Source organism: Helicoverpa armigera, chromosome 4, assembly GCF_030705265.1.
Source record: "Helicoverpa armigera isolate CAAS_96S chromosome 4, ASM3070526v1, whole genome shotgun sequence".
Taxonomy (NCBI): domain Eukaryota; kingdom Metazoa; phylum Arthropoda; class Insecta; order Lepidoptera; family Noctuidae; genus Helicoverpa; species Helicoverpa armigera.
In genome coordinates, this window is record NC_087123.1 from 10288765 (window position 1) to 10304709 (window position 15945).

The 15945-nt window shown below is 35.2% G+C and overlaps 1 protein-coding gene across 1 annotated transcript in view; it reads right to left on the minus strand.

The window, feature by feature from the left end:
• Window positions 1–15945, minus strand: part of LOC110375017 (ATP-binding cassette sub-family G member 8) — a 48147-nt gene that overhangs the window by 19372 nt on the left and 12830 nt on the right. Inside the window, exon 2 of the mRNA XM_021332976.3 lies at window positions 3526–3574. The gene's annotated coding sequence lies outside the window, so the exon portion shown is untranslated. The remainder of the gene's footprint in view (window positions 1–3525; window positions 3575–15945) is intronic.

Genomic DNA, 15945 nt, shown 5'->3' on the forward strand with positions numbered 1-15945 from the left:
CCAATCGCTTCCGCTTATGAATTGAAATCTATTACTCAGGGGTATTGCGCAAGCTCAAATATTATTCAGATTGAAGGAATGTCGCCGCCACCGGACGCGGGACCCTATCAATGAAAGGAAACTCAATTTTATACAGTACTTAATTTGTTACTTCCTTCATATTTCAACTAAATAGTAGGTGATTACAGTCTTTACTTTAGATACACATCTTAACTTCAAATGAACAGGTTTCCAGGGTTCCATTTTCATCTAAATTATTTTTCCTTTCAGTTTTCCTTGAAAACTTAAGTACAGCGTATAGCCAAAGTGGACTAGAGCAGCAATCTATTTTATTGCCTGGTCCAGTTAGTGGCCCGCGAGAATTAGTCACGACACGATCGCCGATGTTTATCGAAGTAGGTAAGCGATGATAAGTTTAGGCTATACTAAGTTAGGGCTGGCTGAACAGTTTTGGGAAAAGTTCTAAAAAATATGGTTAAAGCTAAGTCAAGAAAAAGTTTGGCACATCTATAAAATAGAGATGAATAGAATATTCTACATGGAATTGAATATTTATAAACTGTCATAAAATGACCATTTCATCGTCGTTTTATTAGGAATATGTAATTCCTATTTATAACTGTGTATGTATTTTTAAGTTGTTATAGTACCATTGACCCCAAACAACTCAAATAGGTACTACATCAAAAAAAATTAAGTCACGCGATCTTCTAACGGCTTAACCAACGGTTAGATAACCAACTACAGATTTACGTATTTTTGTGAACAACAAGACGCAATAACCACATGTTTTAATTACCAAATTAAAGTGAATACTTACTTCATAATGTTCCAGCGTATGCCTAAGGAATGTATTTACCCAAGTAGGTCGGTTCGCGGGCTTTCTACCCGACCATTATCGACACAATGTGGCTTCTCATAGACGGAGGAAATCGGTTAGACAAAGTTAATTGAAGATTATGCGGAAAACAGTCATCGTTGCTAAAGTCGGTCATTATTAGTTTAACTTTATTTTGATGCGAAAACAAAATCCAGTGATTAAGAATACCTAAGTTTAACCAGGACATGGAAAGCTTTAGCAAGCAAGTATAAGAAAAGGATATGGAATATTAAATATACTATGGAAAATTAAAAGGTTTTAAGAATTTACATATTTTGTTTCGTGTTAATGTTCTAGATGAGTACACATACCACCTAGCTTTCAGACCACCCAAGTAAGGTAATAAAAATCAATTTCCACAACCAGAATTGACATTCATAGCGTGCTCACCTAAACCTGCCTGTTTTACATTAACGGAAGTCAAAAACATTTAAGAATAAGTAAGTATGTGATTCACTACAAAACAGTCTAGTCACTATAAATATATATCATTTGTTGCCAAACGATTGTAAAATCGCAATAAAGTAGATGAGTTATTAAGTTTTTATGATTTACGCCGAGATGACACAGATCGGTAAATGTGATTGGAAAATGATCGCAAAGAATTATAGTTACGTCGCAACAGTAATGATTCTGATTCGCTTTCATTCGAGTTAAAACGCTCGATCATCGAGTTATAATCGAAAAGCAACGAAATTGAATGTTGCCCAATCGAGTTCATTCATAAAGGTTTTTGCTTAAAATTCATTTTCCATTCTTGGACTGCAGTGGGTCAACGAGTTTTTATTTAACTATGTGTATGTAGTATGCCACGGGTAGATATGAAGTTAGTTGATATGATACAGCAATGTTTAACTTTGAGAACGTTATGACGAATTTTGTTATAAAAGAACGGTTTTTGGAGAGTAGTTATCAGTTGAGGATATAGTGAAGGAGGTTATGGGCTGACATGACAAAAGTGAAATGCCGGGTGCCAGAAGTTAGGTCAGAGAAACTACTACGGAAACAAAATACCTGAGTTTTGTAAAGATTTGGAAAATTCATTTCATATTTGGTAACCAAATTATAGTGAGGAAAGCTATAAGTAAGCTACTTTTTATCCGGATGCACATGGAATATGGAATACTGTTCTTGTAATAATTTTGGCAGTATAGTGTCACAAAATGTGAGAGCTTGACCATATGAAACCAAGTTCTTTAGATGGACTGCTTGATAAAATTGCAATGATCCGGGGAAACCTGTCGGTGGACCACCCTGACCTCTTCACGAGAAAGATGGCTGGCATACAAACCACATTTATATTTCAATACAAAAACTTTCGCTTTATCGACACAAAAGTTTATTTACGTTACTGCACTTTTATTGAAACAAGAAACTTTCTTCGTAAATGTTACGGAGTAAAACAAGTGCCGCGAGAAAGTGGTGATCGATCATATTTAAAAGAATCGAAATATCCTTTATGTTTTTTACACAAGAAATTCAATTTAATAATTGTTTAATTTTATTACCATTCCAAATGTGTTTCATAGTATTTTTACACATTAGTTAGATACTCGTATTTGCACCAGTAATCAAACGTCACTTAATTGTATGAGAATGACAGCTAAAAGACCAATCCAAAACAAATGACTTTCTGTCAGACTTCTCAACTGCTTCAAGCTTGATTTCCCTCCTCAGATACCTACTTTAAGTACCTACATAGGTTCCTACTTTTAAACGTTTCCCTAAACAAATTAATATTATCTCGTAACATTAGTAGATAACACTACTTCAGTCCATTTTCCTTCCTGAAACACGTGTCTATCACAAGCGATCACTCACTTCCGACAGAACGTAACATTACACGCGCCGGCGCATCTAATGATCGACCGATTAGTCGATAATTCGATATAATCATCGCACTTCTCGAGATTTAGCTCACTAGTCAATACTAGGGTACATTACGCATGGTTATTGGCTAATTACTGTGAGAAAGTAGGTTGATTATAAGATTACTTTATCGATAGCCCACTGAACCAGTGCGATCTTGTTGGTAGAATTTATTTAAGAGCCTAGACACGAATACTAATATTGTTAACCAGGAACGCATTTGTATGTACGAGATAAAGTCAACAATCTTGTTTTCACCTACATAAGAGTGATTCATGGGGATATTTATACATAAGTAGGTATCCGGGGTGGATGCATTTCCGCATACTCAAGTGCTTGTAGCAGCATATGATCACCTGTATCAAGCTCACATATGCCGCACATATGCTTCTTTTAGAAACAATCCCTTTTAAAACCTTTATACCTAAGTACAGAATAGTACCTGTCTGTAGGTTATACCTATTGCAACAGTGTTTTCCACGACATTACGCAGATTATTCGCATAAGATCTAGATGCCATTCATTCTTCGCGAGTTAACATTGTTATGGACATTGTCAGAGCATACATAATCAAGACATTATAGCTTGTCTACCTTACCGATTACCTACTTATGTTTCTTTTTTGGAATAATATTGTGAATCACTCCCTTCCAAAGCACAATCTACGTCAAATCATTTGCTATATTGGCACTATTTTGTACCTCAAATGGGTCTTAGGTAGGTATACAACTAGTTCCTATTTTTGAATCAATTCCACAAGTTTTAAAATAACTTACATGAAAAAACAGCCACAACACCAACAGCACTTATGGGCTCACGCAAACTCTGTAACAAAACAAATTACAACATGAAAAAGGGAAAACATTTTCGTGAAAGCAGTTACACACAATCTATACATTCGTAATGGACACGCAATGAGCAATTCTCCGGTACCTTACATACCAATACGCATCCCAATGTGGAACTAATTCAACCTGAAGTTACGTCAAGTCACGTGAAGTTAGCAGCAAGCCATGTAGCAATTGTTCACGCTACTTTCTTTGTGTCATCAAAGAAAGCGACAGGTGCACTTGAGACTTGAAATTCTTTACGTAATTATCATTCTACATTCTAGGGCATGACTAGTCTGTGACTGGCTGAGACAGGACTGGAGAAAAAACTTTTGCTATGTGTTATCGACGGCGGAAATATGTAGTTGTGGCCCCGTATCCCAGAGTTATTTAAAAGATTTTTTAACATGGGACCATGCTTTTCATTTGATGTTTGTTTTGCCTATGTTTATGTTTACAACTCGCAAATGCAAAAACTTTTTCTCGAAGTGAAAAAACAACACAATCCTTTAAAGAACGAATCTAATACAGACAATGGAAAACCCAGCCTCCCAATCAAGCATTGCTGATTCATTTTCCTGACCAATTTGCTAATAAACCGCAGTATCTCGACGAGACCAATGAGGTAGAATTAGTAACTCGGGCGCAGCAAATTGCAGCTCAGTACCGTGGCTTATAATTTCATGCCCTAACAGAATGATCTAGTCTACTTTGCTCAGGAATGTTGAGTAGTTGAGCTAAATTCCTATGTGATGGGGTTAGGAGTATTGTCTCCTGATTACTAGGATTTGTCGATAGATAAATTATGAGTCAGTTGTTTGGTTATTGGAACAAAGTATTGAGAAGATTGTCTTTAAAGAAAGTAGAACTTTGTAGTGCGATAACAACTAGTGCTTTACTCAAACATGCTATCCTGCTTATGTGATGTAGCTTGATGCAAAGACCGACTGGAAAATTAATGGGTGAGGTAGGTGATAGTATACTAGAGATAATCATATTTGTAATACTGTTGTCAATGATTCATTTGGTTTAAGACGCTTAAAAAAAAAACAATTGCAAAGTCGACGACAACTTTTGCAATGGCCTTTTCATACGCAAATAACAGTACCTCGCATTTGATTAAGCAACGGAACCATTAGCAATATCAATCAGTACAACCGGTCGTACCATCGAATTCAGATTAATCTTCTGTCAGGATTCAGTTGATCGATTGTCATTGAATGAACGTACCGGAGCTCAAGAGCAATCAACGCAATTGCAACATTTACTACGACTACCTACGATTTATCCGGTTTTTATGATTGCAGAATTGCAAAACAATGAGCTGTCAACGATGTTGTAATCCTCATAAATATTCAATACGCCCTTCTCGGCACCATCAACGAGTATTGCTAATCGATAGATTTATTCGATGGTTTCATTAGTTCGGATCCCGAGTTCTCGATTCACAATCGATAAGATGTCTTTTGCCATGCAGCTGGTCGTCGTTTGCAAATGTTTGCAATTAAATATACTGTACTGAGTTATATTGTTGTAATAGTTTATGACTAGTGATAAAATGTGCGTGATTTTGTAATTTGCAAATCTTACTTCATCCGTACTGGTACTAGGTATTACTGAAGTACTATTATTCGTACTGGTGCTATTATTAACGGTGGAATCGATGTCAATTAATAGCTTTGATATTTATATTCTTTATGCATGTATTTGCTAGTACTTATAAGTTATATTGTAAAAAGGCATGTAAGCATTTGATAAGACATATTTTGAATAACAACGTTTCCGTACATAACGGAAACACAGGTAACATGAATGCATAACATGTTATAATTCTCTCAAGGATTACGAGATGCAGCTATTTTTTTTACAGTCGCTTATGTTCCAAAGAAAATAGCTAAGAGCATTCCTGCCTTTGTTCAGTCCGAGATAATGGTTTTATTTTTATAAATATATTTATTAACATCCATTTATGCATTTCCTGGTCCATTTCCTCTTTCAGGTGATTCATCCATCTTTTCTCTCAACAGAGGTTTAGTATATTCTAGAAATCACCGATCCCAATCAACGCGAGAGTAACACTTGTATTAACAACACAAACTAGTTTAATTGCAACGTTTAGTGTTTCTCACTTATCTGGCATCTGGTGATGAGTGTGGACAATTTGACGATAACTCTGCGCAGGCGCAGTAGATCACGATAATGGCACAGTTGGTCATCAAACGGCGACTAGTCACGAGAACTTGACAGATTTATTGAGTTTCTTGAAATACAATAAATAAAATAGCTACCGATGTATAAGTTACGTCAATTTTAATTGAAAAAGTGTGCAATTGAAAGATGTAATCAGTACATTAATTATAGCCTATTAACAAATAATAAAAGTAGGTAAGGTAGTAGGTATACAATATAACCGGTAATATTATCTGAGTAATAAAATTCGATTGCAATATACGCACACTACACTTTACTATTAACACTATATTTTATTACGAAACTATAAAAATATAGTACATCGTTTATCTTATATATAAAAATGAATTGCTGTTCGTTAGTCTCACTAAAACTCGAGAATGGCTGGACCGATTTTGTTTTTGTTTGGTTTTAAAATGTTTGTAGAGTTCCAGGGAAGGTTTAAACGATACGAAGTTCGCGGGATCAGCTAGTTAAATTATAAAAATGATGCGAAAAATTTTGCAACGATAAAACTATTTGTGTTGTATGCGCAAGAGTCGGATAGCGGTCTTCGAAGTAAAATTTGCACGTTGGTTATAATTAAAATTATACTGCTAATGTGGGTCAAGATTACAATGATAGACGTTTGTGCAATTTTATTGTGACGTGCAGGGTGCAACGTTCACATCAAATTGCTGATGCCCGTTTTCATTGCATTTTTAACACGAAACTGGCAAAATTTAATGGCATCTATACTTAAAAGTATAATATCATTTCAGAGCCTCGTTTATGATGGATCCCAATACGTTGCAACGATCACTTTCCCATTCACAACAATTCCATGAAGCTACATTTTACCGGCAAATCTCCATCGCTTTCCAAAGCCATAAAACACATTGTTATTCTACAATTGCGGTAATCAGGTAATCTAAAAGCAAATCATTGTATATCAATCACACACCTTTCTTCCTGGCGTCGGTTCGAGTTAGTTTTCTCTCTTACAATTAATGAGTGAGGCTGCCATGGCAGTGGTTTTAAGTCAACAGTGATGTTAAATGCTTATGTGTGTTGAGTAGCGACGCACGCAGGTAGGGTAAGCAGCTGATAAATTATGAAGGAAATAAAAATAAGTATGAGAAATTAAATGAGTTATTAAAAAAAACAATAGAAATTCCTCATCATCTGCCGAACGTTTTCCCAACTATGTTGGGGTCGGCTTCCAGTCTAAACAGCTTTACAAAAAGCGGATGCCTATCTGACCTCCTCAAACCAGTTACCCTTGCAACTCAATACTACAAAGGGTGAACCTATTGAGAAGATTAAATTAGGACTGAAGCTAAGCCTGAATTCCAATAAAAAAAATAACTTGAAAACTATTCTGACGATCTAAGACAATCTCAATTAAATCTAACGGTCTGTACACACTAATTCTCGATGGCGCTTACCCGCGTCCGATTATTAACGGATGAATACACAACACAATTGCCGCTCTGAACGTAATTGGACTATTAGCAGCAATCGTGAAATAACACGTGTGATAGCCAAGAAAAATGTCTTCCATTTGAAAAGTAAATATGCACACGCATGCATATTTATGCAACTTACGCTTTTGTTGAATGTATGACTGTTATGTGTTTCTTTTATTGAAATTATTTCATTTCTCTTGCTTAGGAAAATTCGCTTTCCTTTCGCATCCTAACGGTCTCGGTAACCCGGCATCATATACGAAAATGCAAGAAGTACATAAGACATTATTTAATCAACAACGCTGTCCGAAAAAATCTTATTTATAAATCTCTTCACACCTTGCAATAATGATCATTACACGTTTACAGAATGAGAACAAATGAAAAAGTAAACGACCAGTTAAGTAACGAAGATTGTTTAATTTTCAAGCAACAGCTAATTGCCTAAAATCATATGTTTCACAAACCAATACTTACTTACATGTAAGAGATTACGTCTGACGCTTTTAACCTGATTAATGACTGACAGTATGATTAATTTTACGAAAGAAAGCTGCCCTTAATTAAGGCAGTTGGTTATAAAAGTCACGTAATACATTTTTATTACATTACTGTGAATACTGCTCTTAAAAGCTGGGTTTATAAGCTTTTATTATCGCTTGATAGCGATTTACGGACTCACTATATTTTCAGACAGGCATAACACTTGATTAAGTTTTTGGTCCAAGACATTGTTAGTTTCATAACTGACATGTTTCGCCAATTAAAAATACTTAAGGAATCCTTCATAACCAGATAATCATCATATAATCACAAATCAAAATCGCAATCATAAAACAATTAAGAAAATTAGAAATACGCGTGATTTGATGACACAGTTACCTTGACCGGGTGTAACCTCGTGAGAATGACATTAGCATAAGAATCGGCTCCCGCATCTCGTTCACACGTCTCTTGTCTTTCTATATGTAACGCACTGATATATAACGTAAAATAATGATGAATCATTATATCAAATTGCTGTATAGATTGTCTTGTTAGCTTGGGAAAACTTGCCTTAGAAATTGGGAGGCGATACCTTATCTTGTTAAGTTGACCAAGTATTTGGTAACGTAACGGGATTTTTTTGGTTGAATGGCATTTATATTACACGTGTACAAGATTCGCGCCCGTACAATGAGTGTAATTAAATAGAGTTAATTCCTCTGAGGATCATAAGTATATAGTGCAAGGTGTATAGGAAAGTAATAGACTGCTACTAGATTCACTCCACCGTAACGACAAATTATGACAGAGAATCAAAACATGTGAGTGGTGTGTAAGATAAGTGCTTAAATACTTACGTACGCACAATGACCCCTATTTTAGTTTTCGAAAAACTTCGTATGACTTTGGCTATGGCTCTTCTTTTGCCATAGCCATCGTTTTGCTATGGCTTTCTCCCACTAATTAAGCCAAAAACCGATGTCGTATGGAAATATTGCATGTAAAAGAATTAATTTTCGTATCGCGAAAAGGCTTGTCGACGCTTCGCGTGACCAGAGGGCTGGCTTATTCTTCGGACAAAGAATTAGCATTGCCATTCAACGTGGCAATGCAGCCAGTCTTCTGGGCACGTTTCCGGAGGACAGTGATGCGGAGCAATACTTCGACGCCTGATCGATGTTCTTTTATATACATATGTTTTATGTTTATATATATTTTGTATATAGTATTTTATTTTTAGATTTGTATAAAGATAATTAGTTTAAGTTTGTTTATATAGTGTGTACAATAAAGACAATAACTTATTAACCTAGGCGAAATAAATATTTTCGTATCAATCTTGAATATGGCATTGGTATAGTACCAATGCCATATTACTGAAGTATCTAAACATTTATAGTGAAACTAAGTAGGGCTCCTAATTCAACGCGTACGACAGATCAGTGTCGCGACAATACAGATGTTACGATGTACGTGCGACGTTACTCGATTAGATGGGAAACGAGGCCGTTGTCGTGGACGTGACATTGCTGGCTTGGACGAAAGTCTCTTGAGGCTGTAGGCTGTTCAACTTGGAGGTAAATGTATTAACTGAGGTTCGCTTTCATCATTATATACTTATATACTACTCAATATAGTTAAAATTATGGTTGTAATGGTGCTCAAAACATTTTCCACTGCTGGGAAGCTACGCTATCCCTGAATGAAAAAGGCCATGTTTTATTTCTGTACTCGAAGTTTCCACGGGACGCGGCTGAAACATTGAAGAACAGGATGAAACATTCAGGACTCAGAGTTTGTTAGAAATTATCTACTAACGATGAAAATTATTATCAAATTCTCGCGATTGTAAAATAACATTCAGTGGAGCCAAATTCGCGGATTTAAATAATTTGCATTTCTGAAATGATGACATAACAAGGATATTAGATGATTGCATGAAGTAATATGAGCATCTTATAACTCTTTAATAAGATAACAAATCGTTACGTGAAATATAAAAAACGATTAATTTTTGTCAGTTAATATGCATTTTTTATTTCCTTTACAAAATGTTAAATAAATAAATGCAGACCAATTAAAAAATACATTTCATTAGAAAGTAGATAGACTTTCTTAGGTAATCAACTATTATTTAATATTTTATATTATTTAACGCCGATCACGAATTTAAATAAAATGAAATAATTTACATTAAAAAATTTGAATTCTAATATAAATTATCTCATTTTATTTATAATTGTCTGGTTTATATATTTACTTAGTAATAAAGCATTGAGTATTGAGTAATACTAAAACATATTTCCGGAAATATACAAATTCTGATTATAAGAAGTATAATTGGCAAAGGTAACAGTCTCGTGCAGCCAAACGTAATAGCAATTAAAAAGTACAATCAATAGTTTATTGGCTCAACATCCTGTTGTTTGCCATAAAAAGCGGATAATGCAATTAGTAGTAGTATTGCCACGCAAAAAATACCAGTGCACGATCAGATCTCGTGGTATTAATTGATTTGCAGAGATAGACGCTTTTTTAATCCATAGATTAAAGACTGTTTGTTTGGCAAACTTCGTTTAGAATATGAATTTGACTCTATTTTAATTCGTAGATTAAAAAGACAAACTTCTTTTAGAATACATACAATGACAAGATCTGAGGGCTTGTCAAACTCCTGCATCCTGATTCCTGATATTATGTAAAATAAAATTGTAAAAGGTTTTGTGATTTACATAGATAACAAAAGATTCACTATGGATCATTTTCAATAAAAATCTATAAAAGGAAAATCGAATTTTCTCTTTGGCATAGGGAGTTTCCAATCTCAATGCAAAGTTTCGGATTTCCATAGTTTAAAATTTCAGTTAAACTAAGTGTACGCTTTAACAACAGTAAATCAGTTTCCCTTTATACTCAAATCAAACAATAATTACGTTTTTAATGGCATAATTATTATGTCCAATTGTATTGCCTATTGTCATGTCGAATATGTTGGTTGTTGCAAAAACTTTTATTCATACCTACAGTGATAATTCAATTAAGAAATTACTTTAGCTACCTACGTAACGTTTTTTAATACCAGAGTTTAATCTTGGAAAATTATTAGACAGTAACTCCATAAAAAGGGCACTGAGTAGATACTTCTTTCCAATTATTTTGAAATTGATAAAAAACTGACGCTTGAAAATTATATCAAAAACTTTCCCATCAAATGTCCAGCTGCGTCGCTTATAGGTTTATACCATCAGAACTTTTTACCCGACAACCACGAAAAAAGAGGAGTGTTATGTTTTCTCGACATGTTTATGCTCCAGTTTTTAACGTACTGACAAGACATAGATTCGTCTCGCAGTGGGAAAAATGAAAAGGTTAAAATATCAGCCGTTATGTTACGGTAACCGCTGAATGTTTGGTTGGACTCGGTTTCTGTCCACATTGTTTTGATTAGCCCAGTTTTCGACTAGTCTCAACTCAACTTAGCTGTAAAATGTAATTACTCGAACGAGTCGAGATGTGTTATGCTTTTTATTGTTCACGCAACGGGAGATGCTCTTTATATGTTAATTTCTCGAAATTATAGTTGGAGTATCATAGAGTCCACGGCAACCGGTCTATGTTTTACAACGTTTTGTAAAAATTTCTTTTCTTTTTCTATTCTCTCGCGCCAATTGGATTCGTACTAGCTATCTCAAAGTCACAGGTCAATAAAATATTTACGTGCGAAACGACTACGTAAAAAATAACAGCTAGAAGCTTATAATCGGCCGTGCATTTCGAATCACCCATGACAAACTATCTCGCTAAGAATTTCTCTTGAAGCAACAAAAAAGTTTGTATATTTATCAGCCCTTTATGATGTGTAAGGATGGAGTCACAGAATCCAGCCTCGGAGAATTCTCATGACCGTCAAGGTCTTCCAATGGCTTCCAGTAAATTATAGATAACCATGCAGGTGGATTCCTCACCTGCCCTTATATAGGACAAAACAATGTTTATAAGTTGCCATGTTTAAAAATGGAAAATAACACCCGCATTTATGTTCTTCTGTTATAATTATGAGATCTCAAACCAGTCGACCAGGGTCATACAAAAACATTCCTGGTGTTTACGAAGATGAGAAATGTGGCACTTACTCAGTACCTATGTGAATAAAACAGACAGGTACAGTTTCATATCTGCCTACTCATTACATTTGCATTCCTTACAGATATAGGAACATCTAATGTGTTTTTTTTTCAATGTGTCAAAATATTTACTCAAGGAGGCGCAAGGAAAGAGTGCCTACGCTGTAGAATAACACTGGCATTCACAACTGTTTATTTCGCTTATTTTCTCTCAATAGCAAAGAGTCTAAGAACTAACGCGACAATAGACACCGTCATCTGACCCTCGGTCGAGTCAACCGTAAAGGTTATTTACACGAACGATTAGACACAGAGGTTTTCATGTAACTGGCCACTTAACTATTCCTAGTTTTTAATGATGATTATTCAGCCAGTTACACAACGGTTTAGCACAACGAACCTAGAAGTCTGAAAAAAACTTGGAAGTCTCAAGTCTGAAAGACATTTTTTATGGGAAATCATCAAATTACTGAATAGCAGCGTGAGGGAGCGTCAGCCTCTTACTGACTAAAACCCATCATGTTCCTTCTTAAGCCCTTTATGTCCCTGACGCCGCCCGCGGTAACTCTTTCGAACAATCCCGCAGCCCCGGCAGGTCTTAAAGATCAAAAATGTTTCAAATGCAAATACATTTTATCTAGCAAACTGGTAAAAACAAAAGTACAGTCTGTAACTCTAGAACAAGCTTTAAACAGTTCCTTAAAGCCAGCGATCCGTTTTCTACGGACATTGAGACTGCAATGGACAAGTCAACGCTATAATTGTTGAAGTTCATGGCGCAATAACACATCATTTGAGTCATGTGGACTGCGACGGTAACTGATCCGCTACTTACGTAGTAACTATTAGAGTTCCCGCATACTGCAGACTAAACAGTCATCCGACAGTAAACCAAACTCAAGCTCAAAAAAGTTTATTCAAATTAGGCTGATACATCAGCACTTTTCCAACGTCAAAAACACAAGACAGCTCTCAAAACATGCACCCACCCTTCACCACTTCTTATTTGCTTTTTTCTGGGAAGAAGAAGTGGCGCAGCAAACTCCCCAGTAACACATATCTGTCTATTAGGTTAGAACAACCAGATTTATACAGAACAACTCCAATGAAACCCAAAAGTTGGCAATATTTTTTTAGAAGTCTTAATTTTTTTTTTCTATTATTATATTTCTAGATTGTAATTATCTAACATAGGTTAAGTTGTTTTTTGTTACTAACATTTTATGGGCCTTGGCGTCTGAATAAAAAAGATTTTTATTTTTATTTTTTAATTTCTGTCAAAGTTCTTAGTCAGTCTGATACCGGCTAAATACCTGATCTTTGCAATGTGCGCACTACCATTCATTTGCATACTACAATCATGAGCCCAAACAAACTATCGGCCGACTAAAAGTTTACAGTGTGCTTAGTTACCTGTGCCGCTACTCACAGTTATGTCGGAGTGACAACTGGCCAACACCATTATATTACACATAAGTACAGACATGTTAGACGTTACGTTATCTTCACAATTTCATGGTAGATCGACTATTGACGACACTGGGGCCTCCTATGCAAATAACTGTCTACAATACAGGTACCGTGTTACTGAAATCGGGACAGACCTTTTTTCCAGGTTGGAAAATGCAGCGGGAGGGAGTGCCAGACTTTTATGGACTAAAACCCACGCACCTATTGTGCGTTGTGGAGTCCTTTATATACCAAGACCAAGGTAATTCTTTCGAAAAATCTCACATAAGGAAAAAACTTCGAAACAATAACTATGTGCGATCGCACATATTTCGTAGCAACCATTTCTTTTACATTGACGGGTAAGTAAAGCTATCGATTTAAATAATTTAAGATACCTACAACTTCCCAATTGTGCATTAGACTTTCAAGCCCCAAGCTACAACGTCACCACCATAGTATTTACTCTTCAATTAGAATGCCATTCGTTTCAATAATTGCAATGTAAGTGGTAGATAGGTATACCAGTTTATAGCTGTACTTGATAAACTGTAGAAATGTATTTTATGTAGGTAAGTTACCTGATATGTTAATGATAGGATAAGTAATAGTTATACCACTTCATCATCTGTAATGAGATTGCATGTTAGAGCTGATATCCCTAATTACTTAATACGATACGCAAAAACTCCAATCTTTTTAATAGATACTTTCTGCGTGAGGAGGAATTTCATTTGACCAAATTAATGTTATCGTAATTTAGGTAGGTAATCTGTCAACATTTTTTTGGAGTTGAGAATTTTATTTCGTACTGAGCTAGTCTTTCTACTAATTTACAAAAATAAATAAAAATCTTAATCAAAATCATGATTAAAATTATGTGGATATTTGAGAAAAACATATAAATATTTCCTATAGTGTTTCTGTGTTTATGATTTTAAAGCTGCATCAAACTCATTTTAATATGCATAAACAAGACGGTCCTAAGTCTTTGACCTCATGTTATTCAAAATGTTGTTTTACAAGGTGCATGATAAAATCTAAGAATGTTGAATATATTGAAACTTTTTGCGTAACCTCCTATTATAGATAGCAAATTATAATCGTCGGCATTGGTAATTAAATTGCTATGTGTTTTTATTACTATAGTGGTTATTATCAAAATCGCGCCAAAATTACAAACTAGTTTTTAAGTTTAATTAACGTATAATGTAAATAAATTGATGCGAACTTTCACTCTTTCCAATATTAAATCCTGTTTTGTAAAGCTTCACCACGCCATGCTAACATTGCTGTAATTTTCCATTTTTACAACGTTTACATTGTCCAAAAAGAAGATACTCATGCGCTCAACTCTACATATGTTATACTATAAATATCTCTGGCTTTAAAAGTCAACTGTTTTATGCTAGACAATATGCACAATCTAAGCAAAGATCGTAAAACATACAGCCTACTCCATGTCACGGTGTTCGAAAGTTAAAAAGCGGGACGTGCGACGCGCTCCATCAGGCATACAAAACACAAGAACAGCTGAGCTATTATATTATCTGTGGCTGAGCTTAGCACTGGTGAGAGCAAACTAACCTTGATGCGACCGAAGAAAGCGTCCGGAACGATCGGCGAGATGCCAATTAAACGGAATACGAATAGACGTTCAGGTGAAATCACTGGCTACAACCTCCTTACAGTTGTGCAGAGACAACGTGATCAGCGTTCGATATTTGAATATCGTAGTAAGGAGGTAAATCTCCTTTCTTTTTTAAAACATTTAGGAACAAGAAGTTCGCAGCTCTGTCTGAGTGGTTTTGTTTACTTTTTACGAAATATACATAAAGTGGGATATTTTTTCTCGATTACAAGCAATAGTTCACCGAAGAGAATCGACCAAGGGTCAGATAGGTACAATATACTTTTACAAAACATCGATTGAGACCGCTGTTACGATTTGTTACGGTGTAAAATTTAAATTAAATAGTTAACCACTGCGGTTTTATTGCTCCGTGCTTTCGTCGTGGTCGATATACCAATGAAACATTAGATAAATAGGGGGCCTTGACCCCTATTGTATATGGAATTGGACTTCCGAAATTATTGCGAATCTATAAATCAATCGCTCGTGTAGTTTATAGGCTATAATCTGATTCAGAATTCAGATACTTACCAATGAGGAAGTTATATCATTAATGTATAGGAAGTTTTTTCATAACTCAGTTTAACATGCAGTGATTACTAGCTTAATCGCAGGTTTCTTAAACTGACCATAATTCAGTAGGAAGCCAAAAATACACCTCCATCCTTTGGTAAAAACAGGAAAATTACAAAAAACAGAACAATACATACACAACCAATAAATACATGACTAGAATCCTAAGCCATAATATTTGGTGCTCCATCATAATACATTGGGTAACATAACCTTACCCAATGTCAGTGGTAGACTGACTGACCGAATGACTGCTAATTATGACCCATCAGCTGTTCATTATGAATTCTAGTCACAATGCCACCTGGTCATGTAAGGCTTTAAGGTCAAATGCTTAAAAAGTCAATGACAAGGTGTGAATCAATTAATTGTGGTTGAAAAAATGCAGAAATGTTGATAGCTTGGCAATTCATACATATCACACATCTCTGGTAGCAGAAATCTGATGTTTCTTTTAAACATC